Genomic DNA, 23,047 nt, shown 5'->3' with positions numbered 1-23,047 from the left:
GTGGCATCTCCATAGCACCAAGCACACTTGGCACCAAGTCTTAGTTTCTAAATTTTTTGTTCTGCAATAAGTGGGCTTCTTGTATTGTCTGATTCCAGGGATGGGAAATGGAAAGTATGAGGTGAGCCTGTGACACTGCCATGTTGTGTCAAAAAGCAAGGACATGCTCAAGGGCTAATGTCCAAGGGTGCAGGGCCCAACTTGAGGAGGTCCTCAACTAGCCACAATGGGACACTATGCACACCAAAACAATAATGGCTGTAATGTACCGCAGTGCATTGAATTAAAAACAAACAAACAAACTAGTCCACAGTGATGGTGGGGAGGAGAAGGAGGACAGAAAGAGCTCCTTTATGGAACAGCAACAGCTACTAAATGTAGAAGAAATGAGAGAATTAGGAAGCTCACAATTTTCCAACACCCATAACTGATTCAGGAAAGGCTCATCGATTGAGTCTAAAACATTGAGCAGTTTTTGGAGAACAAGACATTCACACATGTCAAGGCATCACCTTATAAATTACTTATTATAAAGGGAAAAAGATGCACCTTTACAATGGGGAGGTCTAGGGTCAATACCTTAGTCAAGTGATTCAACAGCATCACTACTAATGATAGAAACTGAGGAATAAAAAATACCACTGATTTCAGGTAAGACTTCATTTATCTGGAGTTCAGCTCACAATAGGCTCTTGCTACCTGGAACATGACAGAGGCATGGGAAATGGCCTCTGCAGTCCAAACAGAAGCTATAATGTATATGCAATGACGCTTATATACCCTTTATGGATTAAGAAATTCAGGATCATTACTCAGGAGCCACCTACCCCCTCTCACTCTGAGTCTAGACTTGACCAGGTAGCAGCTCAGTCTGGGGTAGGTGCTCCTCTTACATTCTTCCATTGGCACGATCCCCCATGCCCCGCTGTGCCTCTAGAAGGCTCTTCAAGGGAAAAGTCTTACTCAGCTTTGTAGCCCCAGTACTTAGTGCACTGCTTGGCTGAACATGTATTTAGTGAAGGCACAAATGTTTAAATAAATCCATAAACAATTAATAAAACTTGGTTATATGTTTTCCAATTTTACTTTAACTTTACAGTTTATCAGCACCAACAATCAGAAGGAAGCAGGGTTACAAAGGCAAGTGTGCAGGCAGTGGTTTCAGTCAGTCTCCTAATTATGAAAGCTCAAACAGGAAGACTTACAGGGCTGGAGTTATTAGTCACAGATGCTAAGGCATGGCACCCTTGAGCACTGATGGCAGCACGCCCTTTAACATACATATGCCTCTCTGTCATACAGAAAAAAAGAATTTTCTTCTAAAAAATACAGGAAAATAAGACTAGTATGTTTTAAAATGAAAATGAGTAAATTGGGAATGACTTAAAATAGTTTGAATATTTGAAGGATAAATCTTCAGTGGCCTGGAAACCTTACCTATGCAGAAGAACTTCCCAAGGATGGCAGAGAGTGGATGTTCTGCTTTATTTGTGATTAGTCATGTGTGGTTGTGAGGATCCTTCATCTCTGGAGAAGCCACATAAAACTCTCCTGGAACACTATTTCCATGTTCTACTGGCCAAGCTCTCTAGCTGAAGGCCAAACCAACAGAGCACAGAAAACAGTGTGAACAGCAGGGCACGGACATGCTGGCCTGGCAAAGAGCCTTCTCCAAGGACAGCCACCAGCCAGCCTGGCTGGGGAAGTTCTTCAACATGAAGTCACTTCAGACCTTTTTACAAGCAATATACCACATTTTATTATAACTGAAGTCTAACTGAAGCTGTCTACGATCAACACCTCTTATTTACCAAGTACATGTTTATTAAGTGCCTACTGTGAGCCATGTACAGGATGCCCTGGCTCACCAAGCGCTCATGACCCCCGGCACGACCCCAGCATGACCTGCTCAGCGTTCTCAGAACCAGGTGGTGCTCTCGACCGCGAGACCACAGAGGGTGATCCCGGCCGTGTCGCCACTGCCAGGGATGCTCGTCCTCCGGCGTTGGGGCTACTGAGTCCACTGTCCTTCGGGTTCCAGCTTGTGAGATGTCACTGCTCTGGGAGGCCACAAAGACCCAAAACCTTCTGAATAGCACCTACCTACTGCAGTGGTATATTTATTTATTTAATGGCTGCTTCTCCCATTAGAGTTAAATTCCATAAGGTAGGAGTTGCATCCATTTTGTTTTGTTTACCATTTTATGTTCTTATCACAATGCCTGACCCAGAGGAGAAACTCAATAAAAGTTTTTATAATTCCTTGAATAATTCCCAGGAGAGGCATCTATTCAGGATAGAGATACCAGGGAAAGCCTGAGAAGCTGATGCCAACACTGGTCACTGAGAGCAAAAGCCAGCAATACCTGTAGGAAACCAAACAAAAATCATCAGCCTCCCAGAAAGAGATCTCTCCCTTGGTTTCAAGACTGCTTCTATTATTCCATAGGCCCTTTACAGATGGAATTGGTGGGTGCGTTCAGTCAGTAAATGGTTAACTCTGAATAGTGAGTTTGTGCCAGGCGGTCCAAGTCTCTGCCGTGTTCACTGCCTCTTCTGGAGGAGACAGCCCTGCAGAGGAGCTTCCCAATGCCAGCCACACACCCACGCAGGCCAGTTCTCCCTGGGCAGGCTGTAGTCCCTGAGTGGGTTCCTCAGACACATGTTCTTTTACTGCCTTATCCAGTATCATGTAACTTAAAACAAAAAAGTGGAAGGAACAGAAGCTGATTGCTTGTAAAACAAGGCTAGTACTAATTTTACTTTCAAGACATCATCAAATGCAGCCTGAAGAAACCTAGAATGTTTGAAATGAAGTAAAAGTAGAAAGGTTGTGGCTAGCCAATACCCCATGGAAAACCAAGTTATCAGGGAAGAAAAACTCTCAGTGGGAGAAGCTGGCTAGGGCAAAACAGCGTCGTGGGCCATTCCATGTGGCTCAGCAGAGGCCAGAGCTGCTGCAGTGACCGACACTGTCTTAGTTCCAGCTTTTCCTGAGCAAACATCCCTTGCTACTGAGAGACAAACTTACGGCGGCTCAGTCTCAGCCTTAAGATGGCACCTGTGCTTCACAGAGCCTGTGAGGTCAGTTGGGGAGTGGAGCCCCAGGTCTCACCCTGGCACAAGTGCACGCGTGTGTGTGGATCTGAGATGGGAAAGAAGGCGGCAGTGGACTCAGAGCGGGCACTCTCTGCCGCGAAGGAGGTGTGATCAGGCAGGCGCGCGGTCCATGCTCCATTACCTACACTGGCTACACATGGGATGGAAGACACTTCCCCCATCCTCCGACAGTCAGTAACTAGTGTCTGCAATGTAATAAATGATTAGGATCTGAAATCTAAAATTGGAGGGTTTTGAAATTCTGATTGGCTGGAAACTGATAAAAGGGGAAACTGTCTGATGACTGAGGATAGAGGTCTGCAGTGGCTATTTGTGCATTTTTACCTTGTATGAATAAATGGGGAGAAATTAAAGAACAGGAGAGAATGGGGAAGATCTTAGTATATTCAGAGATTTAAGAAGTTTTAAAAATACCACACAATTAAGGGTTAGACTAAGAGCTCATTTTCAACAGAAAATAAATTGAGCTCTTTAAATCATCATAAGCTGCAATTTGATAAAGAGGTAATTTATCCCACCAGCTATCGCAGGATTAACATACACTGAGAAATACTAAATACTAAAATTTATAAAAATGAAAATAAATTGCTTTGTTATATTCAATAATTTCATGGCTTGTTTTTCAGAATAAATAGTAATAGACAATTTCCTGAAGTATGTCACCGTCTTTAGGTGAGAACTATGTTTTGTTTATTTGCCTTAAAAGTCTTGTTGTCTCTCTTCTTTCAAACCACATTCAAGTGTACCCAGGTTCTAGAGTGCAAGATATTCTTTCCATTTACCTGGCTGCTATAATAAGGATGTTGTCAGAAAATTGGACACCTACCAATGTCAGTAAATTTAACATTGTTATAATACTTCTATGTATGCTATTTATATTCCAGTTTTTGAAGTGACCCAATAATGTCTCTGATAGCATGTAATACTGTTTCAGGTATTAGGGTCCTGAATAGCTGCCTTCCCGCTTCCCAGAATACCCCCAAGTCCACTAGTGATTTCACTTCTGTGCCTTTCCAGTCCTCTTTACTCAATGATACTTATGTGAAAAACATTTACATAAAGGCTTTTAAAGAGAGTGCAGCTACCTTGACTATAATACAGACATAGATTTTTTTCTTCCAGCTATCAAACATTTCAACTTTTTTCCAAATTGCATTTGATGATGTCCTGAACACATTAGTGGTAGTCCTATTTTACAAGAGGAAAATAGACATAAATTCTGTACAAATCCCTGTGATTCTCTGACTTTACCCATTGGATAGGGCCATGATTTACAATGCCAGTCTCTGAGCAGCTGTACCTACCTTAATTAATGCCTTTAGGATTTGGGGTATAAATACGATTCTAAGACATTTTAACCATAGCTATAAAAAACAAAGAGTGGCCTGATTTATAGCCTGACTGAATCCAGAGAATCTCTGAGGCTGATGTCAATAGTCAGTAGCTTGCTTAACGTTCATGGCTAATGCCACAACAGTTCAGACACACACAGCCCAGAGAAGTCGTGACGCTGTGGAGTACGAAAGCACCGTACTTGGTGTTATCCTTCAGGGCTGGATGCTGATGGAATTTAGAAATTCTTCTCACATAATCTGCGAAACTCCTCCTGCCAAAATCATAAACAGAGGGGCTAAAAATATGACATTAATACTATTGACAAGAACCACAGAGATGTTAAAGACACACACACACTCTCTCAGGAAGCAACCACTATCCTGGCCATCTCCAACTTCTTCCTACTTTGTGAGCAATACCCTTCACCCCCAGGTCCTTCTCACTCAATTAAAAACACCCATGCAGTGGAGGTGAGGCATGAGTGAAATGGGTGAAGGTGGTCTAAAGGTATAACTTCCAGTTGTAAAATCAGTCAGTCCTGGGGGTGTAATGTACAGCATGGTGATTATAGTTAATAATATTGTATACTTGGAAGTTGCTAAGGGAGCAGATCTTAAAAGTTTTCATCATTAGAAAAAATTTTAACTGTACAGTGATGGATGTTAACTAGACCTATTGTGGGGATCACTGCATAATATGTACAAATATTGAATCACTATGTTGTACACCTGAAGTAATATGTACATCATAACTCAATAAGAAACCCCACAGAACTGAAACATGAGAGAAGACACATCCCACTGACATTAATCATTTGTGAATGGATCTGACATCACTACCTTATTCCCTTTACTTTGGAGAATTGATTTTATTTTTTAAATGAGGTAAGGAACTTGGTTAACATAAGTAAGTACATAATAAGGTCCCTGCTTGGGGAGAGAGTTTGGGGCTGGATGGATGAAAAGAAAGAATTCCCACAGGAAGGTTTCCTAAGTGACTAACGGGATATGAGCGTCAAGCTGCAATGTGACTGATGGCTCCCACACAATCCTAATTACTGCAAGTTTAAGATATGACCCTTTCCTTCAAAAATGGCTATATACCTTCACTTTGTAGGTTCTGTAACCTGCTCTGAAGGCAAAACAGCTTGTCAGTGGCTAAAGTTCAGTCCAGACGGAACGACAGCACGGGTTCTGGGTACCTCGACTCAGGAGCTAATGACCTCATGTTAAGAGGCCGGCTCTTTCATTCAGCAATTGGGGTTTCTGTCCCACCAGTGCAGCCAACAGCAAAGTTTGGCTCTTCCTTTTTGCCATTTGCTGTCAGCTCCTTAAAGTGCGTAGCCCCTCTTTTGAGCAGGTTGGGGCAGGGCTCCATACTGCCCAGCATGAGCCATATCAGCCTGTGGGAATGAAGACCTGGTATGCAATTGTGTATCCCTCTGGATAGAGAGGCAAGGGTTAAGAGTGGGGGCCCTGCAGCTGGGCAGTCTTCATGGGAATCCTAGTTCTGTGGCTTTCTAAGTGGTATGACTTCTGGTGCCCCTGGATTTATGTTTAAGACAGGCCTGGCAGTGCCACTTTTCAGAGCTGAGAAGAATGCATTAGTTAACACACAGAAGGTTCTTAGCCAGAGTCCGGCAAATATTAAGTGCTCAATAGATACATTATTACTATTATGCAGCAAGTAAGACCTGATTCAACTAATGATGAAAAGTACATAGGCTTCCTATTTGTAGACACTAGCAAAATAACTAAACTGCTGAAATAGGAAATGAGACTCATTTAAAGAAAACATAAAAGTTTACTGACCCACAATCTATACCAGTGGGCTCCAAGGTTCCCCCATTCCATGCCCTCTCCCTCAAAAATCAGCATGCTGTAGCTCAAGTCTCTGTGCTCTTCAAGTTACCCTGATTCATTCATTCATGCAGCAAATATTTATTGAACTCCTACTATGTATCTGGCAAGCTGGGATAAAACCATGAATGCACAAAAATGCCTGTCCTTATAAAATTCACATTCTAATGGGAAATTAGATGATACACGATAACACATCAAATTGGTGACATGATAAACCAGAAGGTGAATGCTGTGGGAGAGAGGTGAGGCAGGGTGGGACACAGTGCTGGTGTAGCCAGGAGAGTGGCCATTTTCAATGGGATCCCTAGGGACGGCTGGGCACCCATCAGAGGTCTTCTCCAGTCTCAACTCCTCACTAGACACACAGGACTTCCACAGGCCACATCTGACCCAAGTCCACTCAGAAGGGCAGGGCCAGGAGCTGAGTGTTCTTGGTGGAATCCTGCAGCAGTCCAACACAAACACACAAGGTGAGATTCATACCAGGCACATGTGGGGATTAGCCTGGCTCAAAAACCTCCTCCTTGTAGAAGTCAACCTCTCTTTTAACAACTCCAGAGTCACAACTTCCAGGAGTTCCACAAGGGACATGCCAAATCCAAGAGAAACCCTCACTTTTTCAAGCCTCAATGAGGAAGTTGGAAGTGAGGAGAGATCGAGAGACGTAAAGCTGACCTTCTGGGCAGCCGGGAGCAGGGCATTCCAGGCAGGGGAGAGGCCTAATGCCAGTGCACAGGCCTTGCCTCTCCTGTGCAGGAGCCAGGCCAGATGCTGGAACAGCGCCAGCATGAGGCACTTCATGGACGGAAGGTCAGAGACATTAAAGGGACAAGTCACAGGGACCTCACAAGCTAGTGGCAGGAGGTGGGTTTTGATTCTGAGGGAAAAGGGAAGCCACTGTAGGGTCATGAGCAGAGGAATGGCATGGTCCAACTCAGTTCTAGAAGGCTCACCCTGCCTGCTGTGTAGAGAACAGACTGTAGGAAAAGGGCAGGTGCAGAATGGCTAATTAGGAGGCTTATGGCAGCAATTCCCCTGGCTGTGTGCAGTACATGCTCAAGATGAGCTTTGTTTTGGTAAAGCACTTATAATATTATGGTTTAGAAAAAGTCAATTATAAACCAGCAGAATAGGCAGCACACATCCCTTCAGCCATTTTACACAACTTCCACTCTGCAATGTGCACAGCAACAAAAGATATTCTGTGATCAATAGTATCTGCTATTGGTTCCAAGGGCAGGACTGAAGGAAAAGCAGTGACAGGAGCTGTGAGTCAACCTGTGTCCCTCCCATTCCTGTCATTACACAGCATGATGACTGGCTCTGCCCTGAGCTGGGGGCACAATGCCTGAGGGCCCCCCTTACCTAACCGGGGGTCACACTGGCTGCCCCGAGATGGGCAAGAGGGCCTGTCTGCACTGGGCATGTCCAGCCAAGGTGCACATTCATGAACTGAGATACTTCTGCCCTGGTCACTGTCCCTGCTGGAAAGGATGTGCTTATTTTTAGCCATCATGTGACTCTCCAGTACTTTCCAGGCTCTGCGTGAGTCACTCTGGTTTCAGAGAATTTTTCATAGGGTAAATAAAATGCAGGAAAGAGATTGTCTTGAAATGGCTCAAGTACTTAAAAAAATTAACTTTTAAGTAGTTATTTGAACATGGTGTATATTTCTTTTGATAAACTGACCTCCCACACCTCTCATATCTTGGTGGAAAAGTAAAGGGCACTTTCAAACACTTTAGGTGCCGACCAATCACCACTGCATTTCAAATTCTTTTTTCAAATTGTTCCCAAAGTGATTTCCCTCTAGAAACAGAGAGGACCCCTCACCCCCATGAAAACAATATACACCAGAATCATGACAACCATTTAGAGGTGCACACCCTGCCTGTTCACTGTGTCCGTAAGAAAAGCCAGAGCTTGAAAGAGTCCCACAAACTGAGGGTGCAGACACACAGGCATCACCATGACAATGACATCATGGCATCACTGAGCTGCTGGCACACAGCAGATGTTTTAGCAAATGCTTATAAATGAAAACAACCATTTTGGGAAATACAAGTACTCAATTACGTTATGTTCAGTCAGAGTCTTACTGACACCACTGGCAGGACCAGTGCTGCTTTACATCGTTTTTCTGATGGTAACAGGTCTGTTGTGCTCTGTGAACACTTGTGCTGAGACCTGATCTGAGGCCCAGGGGGGTGAGCTACACCCACCTACAGCACCCACTCATCCCTCCAAGTGGCTCCTGCCACACTGCCCGTCAAGCCAGAGCCCTGCGCATCCTTTGCCCTTGGTTTCCCCTCTCCTGCATATCTCATTTTCCATTATCATCAAGTTTGTTGACTATACCTCCCTGAAGTCTCTGTAATGCATATGGCCACACCTTTGTTTAGGCCAGCCTTCCAACACATTTTGCTGTGACAACTTCTGAGCCAGTCTTCTGGATTGTAACCATACCCCCTCCATGTGTTCTGTACACCACAGCGAACGTGTGCTTACAGCCTTCCAATGACTTCCAACAGACCCCATTATAAATAAAGTGTGAACCTCTGTGACCAACAGGCCACCATCGTCGTCTTCACCTCCTACTGCTTCCACCCACGTGGTCCCCTCTCTTAAGCACGGGTGGGATGGCGAGCCGCTCCCATGGCTATGGCACCCTGCCTTTCACTGCACTGCTGGCAGACATGCTAGAGAATGTGGCCAGCCTTGCTGGCCTTGAAGGAGCAGGTTGCTAGGCAATAGGCATACGCCTTCAGCAGCCCACATGGCATGGAACTGCGAGTGATCTCTGGGAGATGAGAGCAGCTGCTGGCAACTACCTTAAGCCTCCGTCTTGCATCAAGGAAACTCCCAACCGCCCAGGGGAACTTTCCAGGTAGTAGCATCTGATTAGATCCAGATACCTGGATTGCATGCTGGTAGGACACTGCAGCAGAGAACACAGCTGAGTTGTGTCTGGGCTTTAGAAAATCTGAGACCATACATGTTTGTTGTTTTAAGCTGCTAAATTTGTAACAGTTGTTCTGCAGAAACAGAATATGAATGCCCTCTTAGCCCATTACACAAAGGCCCTGCTCCCCCCTGAAGCCTCGCCTCTCCATGTCCATTCAGGACAACGTGCACCTCACCGAATAAAGCGTTCTCTTCCTTGCCTCCAGTTTTATGTTCTTTCTGCTTGCAATGTTCCTTTCTGTACCTTTCACCAGGTTAGCTCCTCCTTTTATTAAGCCTTAGGTGAACCTCACTGTTTCCAAGAAACCTTTCTAGAACACACAGGAAGACCAGCTCAGGTGGTCTTCCAAAGCACTGAGTGCACTTAACCTCACTTTACTGTCATCGTCTATTTACTGTTGGGTTTCCTTATGAGGCTGTAAGTTCCAGAACTTCTTCCAAGTGCCTGAACAAATCTTTGCTGACAGACTGAACAAATGAGAATTCAATTAACACTTTCACAAAATGGAATCCAGTAAGTAGGAACTATTGTTTAAGAAATATTTTCTGTACTACTGTGTAGTGTCCCTTGTTGCTCCTTAGGCAACAGTGCAAGGGGCTCCTCAGGTTATGGAGATGATTGGAGATAACTTCAATAAGCCATGTGTCAGTCTAAGTACTGCATCTTCCTGGGTATAAATGGACATTACAATGATTCAATTTAAATCACTTCAACAAATACTAAATGAGAGCCTTCTATGTGTCAGGCAACAGGAAACTGTTGGGAGCAAACCTGTGGGCCTTTAGGCAGACTCAGTCACAAAAGCCTTAAGACAACAGCAACATTTGAGTAAAGTCTTTCCTGTAAAGTCAGCAACAATGAATCCATCCACGCTTTAGAAACAAGTTTTCCCCTATTACCAAGAAACACATTTAGTCAACTCCTAGGTTAGAGCTAGTGGTTAGGTTACCTCGCAACATGTGCTTTTCTAGGTTAGAGCTAGTGGTTAGGCTACCTGGCAACATGTGCTTTTTCTGTCCTTTGTTAATCAAGAAACACCCTCTGCCCCAGGGGAAAGCCCCTCCCTTAAAACCTCCCTCCCAAGGGCCCCCACCCCCAAAATGGCGAACTCCCCGCTTCTCTTCCGGGTCCTCCGTTCCCACGGGCACCAACCAAGACCCAATCACCCCTCTACACCTCCCTGCCGGCGCCACCTAAGGTCCAATTATCTCCTGACCCACCCCTTACTTGCTAACCTGTATAAATTGAGCCTGCAAACAATAAACTGTGCCAGCTTGATCAGACATCCTGTCTTGCTGGTCGTTCTTTGTGTCCCTTGCCTCTCTCTCTCTTTTTTTTTTTTTTTTCTCTCAATTCTCTCCTCCAGGTCGTCGACCCCCGTTGATAGTCCTGCCGGTCGGGACAACCGGCGCCCAACGTGGGGCCTCCTAGGCCCAACAGACCGAAGAGGAGAGAACGTCGCCCCCAGGAGGGTGGGCCCACCCATGAAAGGAGGTGGGCCCACCCATGAAAGGAGGTGTCTGCAGCGAGACCCTTGCCTGAGTCGCCACGTTCTGAACCTGGCGTGAGACAGACTCGTGTGCATTTCCCCTGCGACCAAGTAGGACGGTAAGTTATTATGGGGCAAGAATCCTCCTGAGAAGAATTATTTATAGCCAGACTCAAGGAGTCCCACAGGGCACAAGGAACAAGGGTTAAGAAAAAAGATTTGAAATGCTTTTTTGTCTTTCTAGAAGATGTCTGTCCTTGGCTCCCTCAAGAAGGGACCATTAGTGAAAAGAAATGGCAACGCGTGGGCGATTGCCTTCAAGACTATTACAGAGTTTTTGGTCCAGAAAAAGTACCTGTGTCAGCATTTAGCTATTGGAATCTCATTAATGATATCCTGCGCGTTCATCGCGAATGGCCCGATTTACAGAGAGTTGTTATGGAGGGAGAAAAAACCTTGAAATCCCGTTCTCGTCCCTCTTCCGAAGCCTCCCGGCCAGCTTCCCCTTCTTTTAAAACACAGCCTTCAGATCCCGCTACAAACCCTTCCCAGGACCCAAACGAACTCCCGCCCTTGCCAACAATGGAGTGTCTTTCTCCGTCCCCTCCCCTTGATAGTTCTGCCGATCCTGTTATTCCTCCCCCAAGTATTTACCCTACTCTCATCGACCTAAACCCTGATGAGCCCATTAGTCCCGCTGATGAGGCCACTCTAGAGGAAGGGGCAGCGCGCCATAATAATCCTGACTGGCCATCTAAAAGCCCTGCTATTGTTCCTGCGGCTGTGCCTGGCCCTCCAACTGTAAGCCTGCCTCCCTTCCTCCCACTGCCACCTTATCATTTCCCTGTTCTTGACCAAGTGTTTCCTGTCTCATCAACTCTCTCCCGCGAGCGTCTACATATGACAAATGACCTCTCAGTCCTCAGGCACATGGTCAAAAACAGAAAAGAGCAGATTCAACTCCTGCAGGCCATCCGTGATTTAGATCAAGAGCTCTCCAAATTGACTCACATAACTTACATCCCAAAACCTCCTCCTAAGAGCGTTCCCCCACCCTCAAAATCACTTGGGCAAAAACAAAAGAAAACATCCAACCCTGTCCTAACTTTCCCTGTCTCCCTATGGAGTGGAGTTTCTATTCCCCGGAGCCCCTCCCCTAGATTATTTGACCCCGATAACCCTGAAGAAGAAAGTGGTGACCCTGCTATAGATGAAGAACATCCCGTGAGTACTGCTCCTGGGGTTGGAACCAAAAGAGATTTGTGGCGTGATGACCGCAATTTAGACGATGGCCCCAAGGACCGAGTTAACGGGGCCCACATCCTAATGACAGGCCTCCTGCAACATCTTTTTCACCTCTAGATGTTCGAGCTTTGGAAAAGCTCAAGTCAGCTGTTTCCAATTACAGGCCTGTGGCCCCGTTTATGCTAGCTCTGCTAGAATCTATCACTAATGATTGGCTTACCCCAAATGAATTCCATCAGCTTGCTCGTGCAGCCTTAAGCGGAGGAGACTTTGTTCTCTGGAAAGCCGAGCTTGCCGAATTCACAAAGGAAATTGAAAGTAAAAATCTTACTCGACTCAGTTCCCGGGACTGGACAGCAAAAAGAATTCTAGGTGAAGCTCCTTGTAACACTCTAGCAGTCCAAGCACGCTTTCCCACAGGCCTCCTAGCTCAAGTTAGACAAGCTGGCCTCAGAGCTTGGAAAAAGTTACCCCCTAAAGGAGCTGCTACTGCCACTCTTACTAAGATACGGCAAGAAGCAGATGAACCCTACAGCTCCTTTGTCAGCCGTCTTACGGAGGCTGCCGAACGCATGTTCGGAATCCAAGAGCCTGATAACCCTTTTATCAAGCAGCTAGCTTTTGAAAATGCCAATCTAGTCTGCCAGGACCTGCTTCGACATCATTGTAAAGAGTCAGTATCCGACTTTGTGTGCCTTTGCGCAGGCGCTGGAACTAGTCATGCCATTGGACTGGCTACTGGAGTTGCCTTGCAAAGGGCAGGCATTAGCTCAACACAAAAAACTTGCTTTAATTGCAAGCAGCCTGGTCATTTTGCCAAAAATTGCCCACTGCCTCGAAACCCTCGACCCCCCAATTATAGCTTTAATCTGCCCCTCCCTAGTGGTTCAGGCAATGCCCCTAAATCAACTAATCCATTCCCCCCCTCCACCCCTTGTCCCAAATGTCAAAAAGGATTTCACTGGGCCAGAGACTGTTGGTCAAAAACCGATATACAAGGTCTGCCCCTCCCTGTTAAGAACCAGGGAAACCCCTTCAGGGGGCAGCCGCCGGCCCCCCTGCAAAAGATGAACCCCGGGGCAATTGGGTTCATCCCCTCAACAGCGACCCAAAATCAATGTCAGACAGTAACCCAAAGTCAATTTCAGACCTCTGGAGAGCCACAAAAAACAGTCCAGGATTGGACCTCTGTTCCACCACCAGCACAATATTGACTCCAGAAGAAGGGGCAAAGCTTTTGCAGACAGGCATCCGAGGAACCCTCCCCCCTAACACCTTTGGCTTAATTCTGGGACGCGCTTCAGCCTCCCTAAAGGGGCTTCAAATACACTCTGGAGTAATTGATCCAGATTTCAAGGGAGATATCCAAATCTTAGCCTCCACGCTTAAGGGCCCCCTATACATCCCAGCAAAAACTACTTTTGCCCAACTTCTCCTCTTACTCCTTATCCCTTCCTCTAACAAGTGCCTTAAAGAGCACTGCGAAACGGGCGACATCGGCACCACAGATGTCTATTGGGCTCAACAAATCACGCGCGCCCGCCCCATGTTAACTCTGTTCCTAAATGGGAAAGCCTTTCAAGGCCTCCTAGACTCAGGAGCAGATGCCACTGTTGTTGCTAAAGAGCAGTGGCCCTCTTCCTGGCCCCTTACAGACTCCACTACCCACCTACAAGGAATCGGGCAGTCTCAAAACCCTCAAGTTAGTTCCCAGTCTATTCATTGGTCAGACCAAGAAGGGAATTCAGGGACAGTTATTCCCTTTGTAATTCCTAAGCTTCCAGTCAATTTATGGGGACGAGACATTCTCTCTCAAATGAATATTATTATGTGTAGCCCAAATGAGTTAGTGACCAGGCAGATGCTGACACAAGGCTACTTGCCAGGCCAAGGGTTAGGAAAGAATGCACAAGGCATTAAAACTCCTGTGACCATCGTATCAAATACTCAAAAAAGGGGACTAGGATTCCCTTTCTCCTAGAGGCCACAATCATACCTGTACCCCAGCAGTATGCCGATAAAATAACATGGAAAACGACCGAGCCTGTCTGGGTTGATCAGTGGCCTCTGAAGACAGAAAAATTACATGCAGCCACGCAGCTTGTACAGGAGCAGCTGGCAGCAGATCATATTGAACCTTCCAATTCCCCCTGGAATACCCCCATCTTTGTCATTGCAAAAAATCAGGCAAATGTAGGCTCCTGCAAGACCTTTGAGCCATTAATAAAGTTATGGTACCTATGGGCGCTCTGCAGCCCGGTCTCCCATCCCCCGCAGCCATACCCATAAACTATTATAAAATTGTTATAGACCTGCAAGACTGCTTCTTTGCTATCCCTCTCCATCCTGATGATTGTGTTCATTTTGCCTTTAGCCTTCCCCAAATCAACTTTAACAAACCAATGCCTAGGTATCAATGGCGCATTCTTCCCCAAGGTATGGCGAATAGCCCTACCCTAGCCCAAAAATTCATAGCTCGAGTTCTAGTCCCCATCAGGAGGCAATGGCCTCATCTTTACTTTCTTCATTATATGGATGACATCCTTATTGCTTCTCCTGATGAAGCCCAAGGCATTGCCTGTTTTCAACACCTTATAGAAACCCTAGAGGCCTCTCATTTAAAAATTGCTCCCAATAAAATTCAATTTTCTGAACCCTATACCTACCTAGGCTATAGCCTCCAGGCTCACAGGATTTTCACACCCAAAATAGAGCTCCAGACTTCCTCTCTCAAAACGCTGCATGACTTTCAAAAATTGCTAGGTAACCTACAGTTTCTAAGGCCATACCTGAAACTTCCCCCTGAAAGCTTAACTCCCTTAAACAATTTACTAGCAGGCAACTCACATCCCCTCTCCCCCTGCACCCTAACGCCCTTAGCAGTTGCTGCTATAGAACAGATAAATCAAGCTATCTCTCTACAAACCTCTTTCCAGATTGACTACTCTTCTCCTTTATATCTTATCATTTGTGCCACCACCCATGCTCCAGTAGGAGTTTTTTGGCAGTCAGCCAAGACCCCTGAAAAACGAGGCAAGCCTCTTCTTTGGGTCTACCTCTCCAACAAACCTGTAAAAGTCATAACACCTTACTTTTCCCTAACTGCCTCTATTATCATAAAAGGGAGAAAATTAAGCAGACAGTATTCTGGTAAAGATCCCGATATCATTGTAGTTCCATATACTACAGAGCAGATAGATTGGTTGCTACAAACCAATGATGACTGGGGTATCGCTTGTGCCTCCTTTGCTGGGACCATAGATAATCATTATCCCACTGACCCTTTGATTCAGTTTAGCAGACTGCATCCCCTAGTTTTTCCCAAAGTTACCTCTCCCTCTCCTTTGCAAGAAACCCTCATCTTTACAGATGGCTCAGCAACAGGGCAAGCAGCATATGTTATTCAAGGTAAAACCCCTGTCTCCCTGTCCACCTCCTTTTCATCTGCCCAACTTGTTGAACTTTATGCAATTCTCCAAGTGTTCCAATCACGCCCTAATACCCCTTTCAATCTTTATACAGACAGCTCTTATATAGCCCACTCAGTACCTCTCCTAGAAACCACTCCCTTTATTAAACCTTCATCTAATGCTGCTGATCTGTTCAAACAAATTCAATATCTCATAGTCCAATGCTCCAAACCCTTTTTTATTGGCCATTTGAGAGCTCACACAGGACTCCCCGGCCCTCTTTCAGCAGGCAATGACCTTGCTGACCAAGCCACCCGTACTCTTCCCTTAATAGCACCAGCCTTTAGTAGTGTACCCCTAACTCAAGCTCAGCATGCTCACTCCCTCCACCACCTTTCAGCAAATACTCTGCAGCTCATGTTCAAAATTACCAGAGAGCAAGCCTGAGAAATTGTCAAAAGATGTAATGACTGTGCTCCACATCTTCCTGTTCCTCATTTAGGAGTGAACCCTCGGGGACTGATCCCGAATGAAATTTGGCAAATGGATGTCACTCATTTCACCCTCTTTAAAAAGATGTTACTATAAATACCTTTAGTGGTTTTATTTTTGCATCGCCCCTTACCGGAGAGGCTTCTAAAGATGTCATTACCCACACCTTGCGCTGTTTTACAGTGCTAGGCAAGCCAAATGGGCCAGGTTACACAGGAGCTAAATTCCAGCGCTTCTGTTCTGACTTCCAGATAAAACATATCACAGGCATCCCATATAATCCCCAAGGACAAGGAATTGTAGAGCGAGCTCATCAAACACTTAAAAACACGCTCTCCCGCCTCAAGAACAATCCCCTCGTGTATACAACTATCAGCCCCCATAACCAACTTAGCCATGCCTTGTTTGTCATTAATTTCCTGACGCTTGACTCCCACGGATGCTCAGCTGCTGATCGGTTATGGCACCCAAAAACCAATGAGCTTCAAGCGTTAGTAAAATGGAAAGATCCACTGACCTTTGCATGGAAAGGTCCTGACCCTGTTATAATCTGGGGCAGAGGGTCCATCTGCATTTATGACCAGCAAAACTCCGAGCCTCGATTGCTCCCTGAGAGACTAGTTAAAACTGCTAACTCACCACCGTCCAGACTGGAGTTTCCCTCTCCGCCTGAGACAAATTCTCCTTCCATTGCAGATGCAGTCACCAACAATCCTCGTTCTCCTGATCACGACTACAGTTCTGAGTCATCAGCCAGCACCACCACCCGTGAAGTTCCGGCACTTCCCCTGGAACTACACCTGGATAGTGCTGTCTGAAAGAGGAGACGTTGTTTGGTCCCGCTCTCAAACCTCACCAGACGTCTGGTGGCCAAACGTTTTACAGCCCGATCTCCGTAAGCTGGCCCTCGGTGCAGGAGCCCCTTGGGGTGTAGAAGATCTTTTTGACCAAAGTGCAGCACCTCGTGCCCTTCGTGGGCCGTTAGATTCCCCTGGTTGCTCTGACCCAGAATGCCGGTCAGTTCTTAGGTCATACTCCTTTTATGTTTGCCCCGGGCAGCACCGACCCCGTTACCAGGCGGAGGCAAGTCAGATTATTATTGTGCGTCATGGGGGTGTGAGACCACAGGAGACACTTATTGGAAGCCCTCCTCTTCCTGGGATTATATCACTGTCAAGGCCAATTATAACCACCACAGTACTTTTTGGTCAGACGATGTGATTCCAGGGTGCAACCAGGAGAATACTACTACTAGAGGTTGGTGTGACCCTCTTTCAGTCAAATTCACCGAACAAGGGAAAAAAGCCCCAGGCTGGACACAAGGATATACTTGGGGTCTTCGCTTATATAAAGACCATCATGATGAAGGCATCACCTTTACTATTAAACTCCTTAAAGAGTTCCCTGCCACCCCTTCCGTCGCCATAGGCCCAAATACAGTCCTAGGTGGGAAGCACCCTCCCCCACCAAAGCCCTCCACCCTCTCACCTGACCATAGCCTCACAACTAGTAGTCTTAAACCCTCCCCTACACCGCCAGTGCCCACTTTAGCGAGTTCTAAAGACCTTGTCTTCACCCTCATAAATCAAACCTTCCTTAGTATTAATTCTACCACCCCTGAGCTTACTGCCAAATGTTGGTTATGTTACCACTCTTCCCCCCCCTTTTATGAAGGTGCTGCCATCCCTGGCAATTTCTCCACCTCCAATGATACTTACAACTGCCGTTGGGAACGCGCTAGTTGGGAAGGCCTAACCTTAGCCCAGGTAGTCAGTAACGGGACTTGCATAACTAACACTCTGCTAAAAATCCCTCGTGGGTATGCCCACCTCTGTCAAGAAATCTTCTCTATTGAATGGGGACCCCAATATATTGTTCCCCCCAATGACACGTGGTGGGCCTGCTTAGACGGACTCACCCCCTGTGTCTACAACCCTGTATTACAAGAACATGGATTTTGTGTTCTTGTAAAAGTTATACCCAGGCTTATTTACTACTGGTCTGACGAGTTCTTCCATATCTGGGAACAATCTTCAGACCCTTCCCTCTCTAAATGCTCCCGCCGAGAACCCATTACTGCTGTTACTACTGCTGTTTTGCTTGGCCTAGGGGCTGTAGGTGCCGGCACAGGCATCTCTTCCCTAGTTCTTTCTAACTCTCGCTATCACGAACTCAGTGCCACTATAGACCAAGATATCCAAGAATTGCAAAAAGGAATCTCTGACCTGACAGATTCGATCTCGTCCCTGGCTAAAGTAGTTCTCCAAAACTGCAGGGGGCTAGATCTGCTCTTTCTGCAGCAGGGCGGGCTTTGCGCCACCCTAAAAGAAGAGTGTTGTTTCTATGCTGACAAAACAGGGTTGTTAGAGATAGTATGAGAAGGGTTAGAGAAAAGAAGAATAGAAAGAGAGCAGAGTGAAAGTTGGTATAAAAATTGGTTCTCTACCTCTCCATGGCTCACTGCTCTTTTGCCCTCTCTCTTAGGCCCCCTCATAGGATTAATATTGTTCTTGTCTTTCGGCCCTTGGGCTCTTAAACATTTGACGAGCCTTGTAAAAAAGCAAATAGACACCCTTGTTGGCAAGCCTATTCAAGTCCACTATCACAGACTTGCTCGTGATAGCAATGACGAGGAAGCTCCCTCCTCCAGCAGATATGAACATCAGTATGACGCTTCTAAGAGTCCTTGAGTAAGCTGGCTGAGTACCCAGGGTAACGGCAGCGAAAAACCTGCCTTGAGTGACATGTCTGATTGCATAGAGGTTTGTGTCCAGCATCTTCCTCTCCTCAAAAAATAAGGACATTTCGTGCGTAATTAAGTAACTCCCTTCTCTTCAGCACAGTCTGTAAGACTAAAGGAGTTCTCCTCGCGCGCCAGGTACCCATATGCCAGGTACCCACTAAGGATCAGACCCCTGTACCCCCCCCCCCTTTTTTTTTTTTGGAGTGCTCAGCTTTACAGAATTCTCACTGAAAAATATTAATTCTTACAACAAATCAAGTCAAGACTGGTAGCCAATGACGGGTAAGATATGGTTGTATAGGGAATACCAACCTAAGACAGGGTATAGTCACTAGAAGACTATAGCCCCATGACAGGTAAGGATTTCCTTCAGCCGTACAACCTAAGACAGGCACAGGCCTTGACCCAGCCAGAGCTAGGCTGGCTGTTCCAATATAAGAAAAACGGGGGAGATGTTGGGAGCAAACCTGTGGGCCTTTAGGCAGACTCGGTCACAAAAGCCTTAAGACAACAGCAACGTTTGAGTAAAATCTTTCCTGTAAAGTCAGCAACAATGAATCCATCCACGCGTTAGAAACAAGTTTTCCCCTATTACCAAGAAACACATTTAGTCAACTCCTAGGTTAGAGCTAGTGGTTAGGTTACCTCGCAACATGTGCTTTTCTAGGTTAGAGCTAGTGGTTAGGCTACCTGGCAACATGTGCTTTTTCTGTCCTTTGTTAATCAAGAAACACTCTCTGCCCCAGGGGAAAGCCCCTCCCTTAAAACCTCCCTCCCAAGGGCTCCCACCCCCAAAATGGCGAACTCCCCGCTTCTCTTCCAGGTCCTCCGTTCCCGCCGGCACCAACCAAGACCAAATCACCCCTCTACACCTCCCCGCCGGCGCCACCTAAGGTCCAATTATCTCCTGACCCACCCCTTACTTGCTAACCTGTATAAATTGAGCCTGCAAACAATAAACTGTGCCAGCTTGATCAGACATCCTGTCTTGCTGGTTGTTCTTTGTGTCCCTTGCCTCTCTCTTTTTTTTTTTTTCCCTCAATTCTCTCCTCCAGGTCGTCGACCCCCGTTGATAGTCCTGCAGGTCGGGACAGGAAACAATGATCAAACAGGACAGACTGACCAATAGTTCAGTTCACCCAATCAATCCAAAGGGAATCTAGGATATTTCTTCAAAACAGCTTTCTATTCCCGCCTAATATACCAAGAAACAAAGAAAGGCACCGGTTATAAAGAAAAATAGGTTCGCTGATGATCTGTGATTTTCTGCTCATGGAAATTGAGAATAAATGGTAAGCCACTGCCTTTTGAGCCTGACAAGTTTACTGTGAGACTGAGAAGTCAAAAGCCAAGCTATTATACCTACAGAGAGAAAAAAAAAGGGATGATCTGAGTAACATGTGGGGTTCAGCTGCAGGACCAATCAATCTTTCAACATATCTAATACCTAGGGACAGCTGCACAAGAATCACCCAATGCTGGCTATGAAAGGACCCAATGTTGTTTAAAAAAGGGCCAGGATGGTTTGTTTTCCAGGTGTAGGTGGGACAACAGTGAAGGCTTTTGGCCCTCTCCTCCAAAGTCCAGTGCGAGGGAACCGAATGTGGCCCACTGAAATACACGCCAGATTGTCTGAGGGGCTTACTCTTCACTTTGCAATCACCTAGACAATCTACTTTGAGAATTATTTGAATTGAAGGATTAGGAAATCAGAAATTAGTAATCCTTGTATTCCAGGGCTCAGCATTCTGGGCTGTATACACATTTCTGCTTCAGGGCTGATAAGAGCCCTGGAACAAGTAGCTTAACATCTCCTGCATTTACGAATATATAAAAATACAGCAACACGTACCCAAAAGCCTATTGCAAGGCAAAGTTTTTGAACTTTAAAAAATTACTACCATTTAAGAAAATAAGTGCCATTCAAACAGAACAGCATGTACTCTGTTTCAAGCCTTTATAACACTGCAAAGCCTTGTATTTCCTCCATACACTGTGCAATCTGAATTTGGTTTGTGGAAAATCTACTGTGGTTCAGTATAGTAGGGAAAGGAGGTAGGAACATAAAACAAGGCCATATCCATGACATTAGAGAGGGCAAGATAATACAACAGGTAAAGAGGGTCAGCTGTGGAATCACAGGGTCAGGGTTCCAATCTTGAGTTCCTGATTTCCAGCGTTTACCCCACAGCAAGTCATGGACCCGCCCCGCCTCTCTGTGCCTTAGTTCCCTCAACTCTGAAGTAGGTGACGGTGCTCTCTTCCACTAAGGCCTGCTCTGAAGCCCAACCCAGCTAACACACTTCAAGTGTAGGACAACTGGCACTCAGGGTGCACTCATAAATATCTGCCAGCTCCTTCTGTGTGTGGGGGGACTCCCTCCACACTGACATGTGCTCCTTTCTCCTTTCATGAAAAAAACTACACATACAAGATTTTAGGAGTTATACAATAAGAGCACTACCACATTTCATAGGTTTTGATTTCAGAGCTTTACAAATCTCTAGTTTTAAAGAAAACTATGACATAGTTTTTTTAATCCAAGAAGATAAAATAATTAAAAATTGTACATTGAATTAGTAAATCATCTGTCAAAGATGCTGTCTCAGCAAGCAAACAAATTGGGAAGGAAATGAAAACAGCATGGCTCTTCCTAGGAAGAAGCTCCTGGCCTCTTCCACAGACCCTGCCAGAAGATTCCTATCTGAATCGCCTGAATTCTTCATGACCCTGTTCCTCTCTGTGCCCAACAGTCCAAACTCACAGATACTCAGTTTCCTGGCAAGGCAGAGCACTGCTCATATTTTACGCTGTGGTTTTATCATTATCATAAGGTAGGAAAATGCAGTTTCAATTATTCCTTGAGGAGAAAAGCAACTTAATACCTATGGAGTAGCTTGTATATCTTACAAATGACAAATGTGTTAACTAGGGGAACAAAAGCTCCAATACCCCTAATCCTTCCAAGGAATAAGGCAGGTCTTCTAAGAATTTAATAATTGGGACCCTAGAAGTATATCTTTCCATTTTCTCCAGGTCTCAGTGTAGCTAAGGGAGCAGCTGTGAACTGGCATTCAGCTTATAATGGGATGGTGGTTTCTTAATATGAGCAGGCCAAGAGGGATGCAATGCTGATACAGAGCAGGATTGAGATAGTTTGTATAAAAAGTGTTAACATCTACTTCAAAAGAAGCATTGCTAATTATGGGACTGGTAAAGAAAATGCATCTCTTCCTTGTTTTGAGTTGACACTGCATGATCTCTTAAAGTCAATGTTTGATCCTTGAAGAAGTAAGTAAGGCATTTGCAGTATAGTATGTGGCTAGGGGCCTGGGATTGTGAGAGAGCAATATTAGGCAAGTACACACTGGGAAACTATAAGAATAAACAGGCATGACTCATCTTGATGGGGAGACCATGAAAGGACAGAAAGGTGCCTATGCCTAACCTAAGGAGCTCTGGGAAGTCAAATGCCATCATGGATTGCTCTGGCTTAAAGAGCAGACATGGGAAAATGCATTTCTTGGAATAAATAATGGCTTTGGGGTGAGACCAACATTTGTGTTTACAAGGTGGAGTTTCTCAAAAGGTAAATGAAACCTTGCATCTTGGTAATAATAAGAAAAAGGAAGTCAGGAAATCCTGCAGAAAGGCACAGGCCTGAGGCCGAGGTTAGGACCCCTTGAGTGGAGTTCAACTTCTTGAATACTTTTTATTTGGACTCTATAATTGAGTTAAGTGCCTGTTAAATGAAAAACACCAATACTCTTTGGAGTAATAAAAAAATCTAGAGTCTCCACACTTAATATCACAGTATCTAGAATACAATCCAGTGACACTCAACAATATGAAGAGCCAGGTAAATGTGACATGTTCTCAAACAAAAAGACAATTAACAGATGCCAACTGTGCAATGGTCAGAATGGTGGAGTTAGCATACAAGAACTTCAAAGCAGCTATCGTAACCATGGTCAGTGATGTATGCTCACAATAAATGCAAGGTAGGCAATCTCAACAGAGAAAGGCAATCTCAACTGGAAAAAATACAACAGTTGAAATTTTCAAAATGCTCAGTGGTAGAATGGAGATGATGGAGTAAAAAGAGTAAACTTGAAGTATATGTTCATATAAATTATGTAATCTAAAGAAGAAAGAGAACACAAGAAAAAAAAATGAACAGAGCCTCTGGGACCTGTGAGATAATTTTAGACGCTCTAATGTATGAGTAAATGGGAGTCCTAAAAGGATAGGATGGAAGAACGAAGCTAAAAAACTTTTGAAAAAATAATGGCTGAAAACTCCCCAAATATGGTAAAAGACATAAACTTAAAGATTTAAGAAATCCTGAACAAGATAAATTCAAAGAGAATTACGCGTAGGCACATC

At 45.2% G+C, this 23,047-nt stretch overlaps 1 protein-coding gene across 8 annotated transcripts in view; it reads right to left on the bottom strand.

The window, feature by feature from the left end:
- Positions 1–23,047, bottom strand: part of MAPRE2 (microtubule associated protein RP/EB family member 2) — a 163,971-nt gene that overhangs the window by 14,700 nt on the left and 126,224 nt on the right. The gene's annotated exons all lie outside the window — the stretch shown is intronic.

The sequence above is a fragment of the Manis javanica genome, chromosome 9 (genome assembly GCF_040802235.1).
Source record: "Manis javanica isolate MJ-LG chromosome 9, MJ_LKY, whole genome shotgun sequence".
NCBI classification, from domain to species: Eukaryota; Metazoa; Chordata; class Mammalia; order Pholidota; family Manidae; genus Manis; species Manis javanica.
Note: the sequence above shows the minus strand (reverse complement) of the source record. Positions and strands in the feature narration are given on the sequence as shown.